The following is an 8,578-nucleotide window of genomic DNA, read 5'->3' on the forward strand; positions in this document are numbered from 1 at the left end:
GTTGTGTATAAATTAGCGTGGATTTTTAGGTTAAAATACTTGTAAAGATAAGAGTGACTCCTTGAAATTACACCTGAGATGGGGCCCGCCGGCGTTTGGCCAGTCCGCCGCTGTCCACATAAATCTGAGCGTGAGTGCTTTGTGGCTGCCCAGGTCACCCGTTCATGTGGGAAAGGAGAGATGAGAGACCGGGGGTCAATCTGGGCTAAGCCCCGCTGGTGCCAGCGGACTCCCTGGGACCCCAAGCCCTCCCCGCCGTCTCCCGAAAAGCCTCCCCCACTCTCCGCCTGACAGCGATGACATCATCAAACGCCATCCATGAGGATGACTCCGCGTTCGGGTGCGTTGTCCCATCTGGCCGGGAAACGGATCGACTGTTCTGGAGTGTTTGCGAAGCGGCCCCGCTAAAAGAAAGCGGGTGGGAGAACGCCGCCCAAGCGCGCATCAGCAGCAACTGGACGTGGCGACCGTACCCTCGGAAAAAGGCTGAAATTGCGTCAGGTGTGTGAGCAAATTGTTGTTCGAGCGTCTTGCTGCTCACAGGGGAAAAAGTCAAACTCGTAAAATGTGCATTTTTTTTTTTTTTTTTTTTTTTCAAACAGCGTCATGGTCATTTTTAACCCACCAGTATGGGCCATTTTACCCCCTTTGTTGGATCGAAGACTTGATCCAACATGCTGGGTCAAATCCTCAAACCAATGCGCTGGTTATAAATAACCCGGCGTGGGCTCCGCCCCTTTGGGGACCCAGTGCTGGCTTACTTTTGACCTTGCAGTTTCATTCTAAGAACAGCGGGGTTAAAAATAATCCAGTTTGGGTCCTTAAGGGATGGACGAAACTCAATGAGAAATCCACAACAAAATCCCAAAAGATGAGGTTGTTTTGTATGAAACACCTCCAGACTGTGGGTTATTCTGTCCAAATAAAAGTCCCACAAAATTGGGTTGTTTTGTGGATTCTTCATTCAAGCCAACTTTTTGCCCTGTTTTAAACCCAACTGCTGTTCGAGTGTGCCACACACTCTATGGGAGGTGTGAATGGCGACCTTACAAGAGTGATCAATACTATCAGATTTGAATGTGATCAACAGGCAGCAGTACCGCACTGTAAAAAACACTTGGGTCCAGAAGAACCCAATTTTGGGTCCAAAAGGGGTTGACCGACTACTTGAGTCAGATTGAGCCAATTTTCCCTTTTTGGTGTTGTTTTGTACAAAATGATGCAATTTTGAGGGCGTTATTTTATTTATTGATTTATTAATTTGGCGTTGCTTGGTGCAAAACAACCCACAACATTCAAAGTATTGGATCCGTCCATTTTTGTCGCAAATTCGGTTATTTTTGACCCAACTATTTTTAGAGCGCCTCAATCCGTCTGTCCTCTTGGGATGGAGTCGGGGAAAAAAAAAAAGCGTGTGCGCGTGTAAGCGCGAAGGCTTCCGGGAGCCGATCGGAGGCGCGATGCCGCTACCCTGCGCACCATTTTTTCATTCCGCCGGCTTTTGCGTGTCGACTCCGCTGGGCCGTTTGTCCACTGAGGAAAAACAGACGTCTCCTGTGTTGCCGCCTTTCTTCCTCCTCCTCCTCTCCCCCCCCCACCCCCTTCCACTTTTTGCCCCTTGGGCTTTTTTTATTTTTATGGCAGGCCTTCTGTAACACATGATGACCTCAGTGGTGCATTAGATGCATGGTCAAGAATCCAAGCGACTTTTCTGCATCCGATTTTCACACAATTCTGCTTTATTCCCCCCGTTGTTGAGCCGTCATTTGAACACACAACGCTGCCTAGCGTCGGCTCGATGCAGCGGGGCAAGCGGTGATTTGGCCGTTTTGGCACATGAGGGCGTCGCGCTTCCTGTCGCCTTCAGTCCGATGAATTAAAAGCCAGCTCCCAATATAAGCGGAGGTTGGCATTCCGTGAAAGGACTTGGACGCATTCCTTCCGGCCGTGATGCGCAGGTGAACGACGTCAGTGGGGAGGAGCGAGGGGGGGGAAAATGTCGTTCATCATCTGCAAACTTCACACATAATGACGTGAATATGGAAGATATGGACAAGCAGTTAAAACAGTCGCTCTATGAAAGCATGCAATCCAAATATCTTTCCATTTTTATATATATCCAGTTTACACACACACACACACACACACACACATGTATATATATATATATATATATACACACACACACATATATAAAAATGTGTTGTGTACGATTTTGTTGACACGTCTACCATGTCAATATTAATCATGGACATATTTTAAATAATAGACTTTGTGCTCTCAACATCGACGCAAACGTGTTACTAAAACCATCTTAGCCGTACTAAGGAAGCGTCAAGTAAGTGAATTGGATGACTCAGCAAAAAGGATGTTTGACAGTTGAGCTGGACCAAACAAATTCTCTGATGGTGTATCTTCGTTTTCTTGCCAACATCAGAAAAACTTCCAAAAGATCGCTCCCCCTTTTCCAAAACGTCTTCTGCCTAAATTGTTCTCCCATTGCGGTGAGCGCCGTCGAACAATGACACGAACATTTTGGGAGCCTTTAAACGATTAAAAGGAGATTATGGGCTCACGCAGAACATTGTCCGTCTTGATCTGATTATCAGTGCGATTATGACACGCAGCATCCGTATGACATCATCGCGGGGGCTTCGTTTGATACATCAACGTTTGGCGCTCTCGCTTTGTTCAAATCAAAAACCCATCGGCCAAATTTGAGCGGCAAGAGCGTGTGGGCTGGCTCCCTGCGTCCGCTTCATCCCGCGGGTATCGCAGCCAACTGTCTGCTTTCATCCACAATCGTCCATTTGTGTTTTTGTGTGTGTGTGTGTGTGTGTGTGTGTGTGTGTGTGTGTGTGTGTGTGTGTGTGTGTGTGTGTGTGTGTGTGTGTGTGTGTGTGCGCGCGCTTTTGTGGACGTTTGAGTGATGGTCTGCTTTCATGCGAGCCGCAAAGTCTCGCTTGAGGAGACAAACAAGATAAATGGACCTTCGGCGCACAAACCACATCCTTTGCTCCACACAAAAGTTGCCTTTCAAGTCACATTTGCCAAGACGTCAAAAGCACGCAGACTTATTTCAGCATCGATACGAGTTTATCTTTTTTTTTTTTTTTTTAAACAATAAATAAATACAAATATTCTGGTTTGCGAAACGTCCCTCGATGGCGTAAGGCAACGTGAACGCGAGCCGGCCGACGTTCTTCAGCTCCCTCGTGAGGGTCGTACATTATCCAACTAGTAATCCACTTTTTTTTTTCAACAGACAAGCACCCCGCCCACATCCCCCCTCACCCTCCACATCATGTGAGCTAGCTCCCCCTCCCCCAAAACAACCCAGGCCCATCGAGCGCCTTGTTTTTGTTTTACGGCATAATCCGTCTTGTCCGTCTTTGCTGGCGAATCCGATTTTTACGGCTTGCTTATACATTCCTGCAGCACATGGTTTACATACCGGGATGGTGGGGGGGGGGGCGTCCTAAATCAGCTGGCAGCTCGGAGCAGCTGGGATAAGGTGGGGAAACTTGTCATCGGGCAGACCTCCGCGCCCCCTCCCCTCCGCCTTACCTGCGATTAATGACGGCCCGCGCTTGTAGATCGCAACGTTCAGGCTTGACCCTAGCGATTAAATTACGACCGCGGAAATTAAATTTTGACTCCTGTCGCTATCAGGCACCGCAAGGGCGGCGGAGGTTGGGGCTGCTGGCTACCCCCCACAATCCACGACTCCTCCTACAGGTGCCCATTCATGAAGCAATCCCATTCTTGGGGGTTCATGTCAATGGGAGAATTCTGCCAATGACCCGCCGACCTTCAGAGGGGCGGTTTTTGAAATTTGAAACATTTTAAAGAGTCCAGCGCACCAACCATGCAAATACGCTGCCTTTTGTGGTCCTCAACGTCGGTCCGCTAGTTGCGGGGTTCCAAAGGTGGAGAGGCCGGCCGGGAGAGGTGGGACCGAGCCATGTTTCCAACATGCGAACAGAGAGATGCAAATTTGGTGCTGTTCAGGTTTGTCAGCTTTAGGGTGGGGCATCGAGAAACGAGTAGAACTGGGGCCAACATTCCGGGTCTCCTTGAATCGTTGAGGTTTTTAAAGTGTCGAGCCAAAATTCTGATGCCGAACATGAAAGAAGGACGAATAGGAAGTGTTGTTTTCCCCCTAACCCCGCCCCCTTGGTACCAGTTCGCCTCGGGGTAACACCTGTAAATGTAATCCTTTATGGATTTGTCAATTAGCTGCCCCCCACCCACACACACACACCTCCCCCCAAGCCCCACCACCCTCTTCTGGTGCCCATTCATAAAATGCTGCCATCCCAAAAGTGCTGAGGCGGGTTCTAATGAGCTGGGGGGGAGTTGTCGGTGACCCCGCCGGCTGGTCGTCCGCCGCTCTTCGGGGTGGGTCCGGCGGCCATTTAAAAGCGGCCTGTGTTCCAGGTGAGGGCCTGCCACACAAATCCTCTGTTACCTCCTGTGCCTTTAAAAAGCTTCTTTCAGTCATGTTAACAGCTCATAAATGGCCGCCCACATCTTCAGACCCTCCAAAATAAGCGCAGGCCGTGGGCTTTTATACTGATCGCCCCTCAGGAGGTTTTGGCGGAATAACGACGGCTTTAAAAGCGATAACCCTAGCTGCTGGATAAGGCGCGGGCTCATTAAATACAAAGAGTTCCAAAAGTCCATGAAATGAAATAAGCATGTAAAGAATGCCAAAGGGCAAATGACGTATCAAAACAATTCTAAGCGATGCAGTCGAGGATCTTTCAGAATGGTGAGAAAGTGAAACACTTTTTTGAAAAATCAATCTCGATATAAATCAGGATGTATTGTATTGTTGAATTTTTTTGGATGTTTGACAGAATCATTTCCCCAAACCAGGAAGTAGCTCTTTTTCGGGTTTAAGCTAGTCTCTTTGTATTTTCAAGCATTTTCGCCACCGCTTTCTCGCCAAAAGTGCTTTCCTCATCATTTTTCAAGAGCTAGCTATTGTATATCACTTTGCCGTGTTTATGTTGCCATTCAAGTATTCCACACTCCTTTTTTTTTCTTTTCCCCCGGCAGCTGTTGCTCGGCTGACGTCAAGAAGAAGAAAAATCGTCAAAATCCGACATCCTCCCTGGGGGAGTCCCGGCCTGGCAAAATAAGCTTATTTTAAGCATGCGGAAGAAGCAGCGAGGTGAGTTTGTTCTTCTTGAAACGTCTTACGAGCAAAAAGGATGTTAGCTCATTAAGGAAAGGGGGAACCATAAATCTGTCCCGCCGCCTTCACTTGCGCCCCTTCACATCTGGACGCTAGCTTCTCTTCTTCTTTCGGCGAGGGATTTATGGGCCACGTCACTATTTGCCGCTGGTACCGCCGCCTCTCGCGTTCGGGACCTCCGCCAAGGCCTTAATTCCCGCCCTCCCTCCCTTAATCCGGATACTCGTGTGAACATGTGCTTCGTCTGGTTACCGCAGTGTGATGTCACAATACGGTTAAATTAGCGAGTGGTGGATTTGTAGTCTGCACGGGAGTGAACATGGAGTCTCCGAAACACCGCAAAAAGTATTGGAGGAAAAATAGTCCGTAGGATGATCGAAAAAGTAAGCTATATTCTGCAATAAATTTACCAAGTGGTCGAAACGCCCGAGCTCCACCCCCTGGTCATGATTGTGAAAGCGCGATATAAATCAGCATGTATTGTATTGTAATCATTTGCTTGAGACGGACACTTGGAGATAAAAAAAAATGTGTTGAACAAATGTAGTGTTGCGCATGCTAATTAATTGCCATTATTTCCAGTAGGATTGTTTTGCTTTCTGTAAATCCAAGCAAATGCACGCCAGATGTCAAGCGCGAACACAATGTCGCAACGTCTTCATTTTATCTCCCAGTCAGACATGACATCAGCAGCGCTAAAACCCTTTCAGAAATCCTCCTTGAGAAGCTCAAGTTTGTCTCGCGTCGGTGTTTTTAGCGCGCTCTCGGCCCTCCCTTTTCACATGGTCCGAGGTGGCCGATAGATCAGCGGAAGAGCGGCGGCGTGACCGTCATGATGTAGCGAGCCCCCGGGTCGGAATCTCCCGTGTACGTGTAGACAGGAGCGAGCGTGGCCACGGTCGAACACGCAACGCCAGACGCTTCCAATTAGCAAAGTGCCCGTATCACGTGGCCACACCTTGGTGGCTGTGAACATTTGTTTTTTGGGGGGTGTAATTAAAAAATAATCCTGCTTGCTGGACATTAACCAAAAAAAAATCCATTTGTACCATAATACTCTTTGTTGGAAAGCACAAAGGAAAATAATTATACTGAATAAAAATTTGAATATACAAAAATTGAAAATATTTTTTACTGGTCAGTGAATATATAGATCCAAGTTAAAAAAAACAAAACGTTAAATGAACAACAAAATAAAACAACCTCACATCCGGAAGCTTATGTGTTGGATGTAACGCAAATTCAAACTCATTTGAATTTAGATCCGATCAGAATCCAAATCACAGTGAGCCTGTTCAGACGGGTTTTGAACGTTTGATTCACGTAGAATCTGTTATCTGGAATGATGAAGACACTTGGGCTCTTTTAGCCACTTGTGGCTATCAAGCGACTAGCTTCAAATGTTTCAGGCCTTGGCGAAGGTCTCTCATTTGTTATCTTTCTGAAATTCGATTTTTCCGTCCAGCTGTGTCTCTTGCCAGGAGCAGTTAGCGTGGTTTAGAGCAGACGCGCGTGGCACAAAAGGAAGCTTTTCCTTTAATGTTATCACGGCGGTGCCGGCTAATGAAGATAATGCGACTACGCCGCATCACAGGGACGCTTTTATTACGTTTCAGGGGCCGTCCATCCTCATCTTGACTGATCACTCGGGGTTTTTATTTATTTATTTTTGGGGGTTTGGTGGGGGGGTGAGGTGGAGTCTGGCGACAATGACGCTGCCGCATCTGTTTTGCCCAGGGCGGGCAGGCCGGGGCTCGTTAGCGACGTTAGCCTCGGCTAAGTGCGCCCTTATCATACGGCTGTGGGGGGCATCAACATGAGACTCGTCACTCTGTTGTTACTATGGTAACACAGAATCACCAAATTTGAGTCCTTTTGGTTGCTGTGTTTAAGCATTAGCACCAATGCTAACGGTGATAGTGCGAAAGGCTAGCACTCCCCACTCTCCATCGATCGAACATGAATATCAGCTTCTAGAATGCTTGATTTGGTGTTGCCATGGTTGCAAAAAATACATTTGATTTAAAAAAAATGTTATGAATTGAATTCATTTATTTATTTGTTGCTTAAAACGCCTGCACACAAATCTGAACAGTGCCGTTAGCGAGTGCACTGTGCTTGTAAAAACATTGTCGCACACGAAGATGATAAATGTTTATTCCGCTACATCATGTTTTAAAACAAACACGTTTTACTAGTGCTAGCGTTGCGTTAGCATTAGCATCACTTCAGATGCTTGTAAAACTGTCGGCCCCGCGCTAAAATCCTCAATGTTTATTTGAGGACGTGCAGTTATAACAAAAGTGAGTTTTACTGCCAGGCAGATGGCACAAAGTTTTCGCAGTAGCTGTAGCATGACTTCAGACAGTGCAGCGTTTATTTTTAGTGCTTGGATTGATTTTGCATGTTTTTGTGTGGTTACTTTTTATTTGGATTTTTGTGGAATCAAATGAAGTTGCAATTTCTGTTGAATTCTTTGATTACATTTTTATGATTATAATTAGATTGATACTTGCACAGGATGTTATTTTTTTCAGAATTTTAATGTCTGCATTTTTTGTGATTTTTGGGAAGTCGCAATAGTTTTAATTCTCAATTTATTTGTCTATCTGTTATTTAATTTTAGGGATGTTAATTATTTCAATAAGTGTGGTATAGATTTTTTGCTTTCATTGTACTGTTTTTGCTGGATTGTCTTGAAGAATTTCCATTAAATTTTTTAATGGAACATTAGTTGGTTTTAATGATTTTTTTTGTATTTAAATTCATTTCAATATCAATTATTTTTGTGATGGAAATCTGACTTACACTTGCAATATTTTGGTTGAATGATATTCATTGACAGTTTTGGTTGTTGTTTTTTTGAAAATGGCCTCATTAGACGCTGCATTTTCAGTCATTTAAAGGCTTCATAAATAACACCGCTACGAGGAGTGAAAGTGTGTCATGTCTTTAACGCTCGTCGGAGCGTGTGAGGCAACTCCCAAACATCAGACCATAAACTTTTTTTTTTCCTCCTTGTTTTTATCTCATACATTCCGACTCTCTGGCTTGTTTATTTGAAAGTGTTGTAAAAAAAAAAAAAAAAAAAGTTCCAACCTGGTCTGGAGCGCTAACCCCTTGCAAGCCCAAATCTAAATGGGGGGCTTTGATGTGTCTGTTGTTATTGTTTGTATCAGTGCTTATCACCACCCCCTTCCCCAACCCAGAACCCCCTTAAACGCACACCCCAATCGCATCCCTGCGTCATTACACCATTCCTCAGTTCGGCCGCACCAATTTTCTCCCCACTTTCCCCCACATCCTCTCCTCCATCCATCCATTCGTCCATCCATCCGTCTGTCTGTCCATTCATCCAGAGTGCCCCCTTGCCTT

The 8,578-nt window shown here is 45.9% G+C and overlaps 1 long non-coding RNA gene across 3 annotated transcripts in view; it reads left to right on the forward strand.

The window, feature by feature from the left end:
* Positions 1 to 8,578, forward strand: part of LOC109508245 (uncharacterized) — a 35,313-nt gene that overhangs the window by 8,402 nt on the left and 18,333 nt on the right. For 2 of the 3 annotated variants that reach the window (XR_002166623.1, XR_002166622.1), the window contains 2 exons: positions 154 to 501; positions 5,065 to 5,179. This is a non-coding gene — a long non-coding RNA (uncharacterized LOC109508245). The remainder of the gene's footprint in view (positions 1 to 153; positions 502 to 5,064; positions 5,180 to 8,578) is intronic. The other variant, XR_002166624.1, reaches the window with a different exon arrangement.

Source organism: Hippocampus comes, unplaced genomic scaffold, assembly GCF_001891065.2.
Source record: "Hippocampus comes isolate QL1 unplaced genomic scaffold, H_comes_QL1_v1.1 scaffold265, whole genome shotgun sequence".
Taxonomy (NCBI): Eukaryota; Metazoa; Chordata; class Actinopteri; order Syngnathiformes; family Syngnathidae; genus Hippocampus; species Hippocampus comes.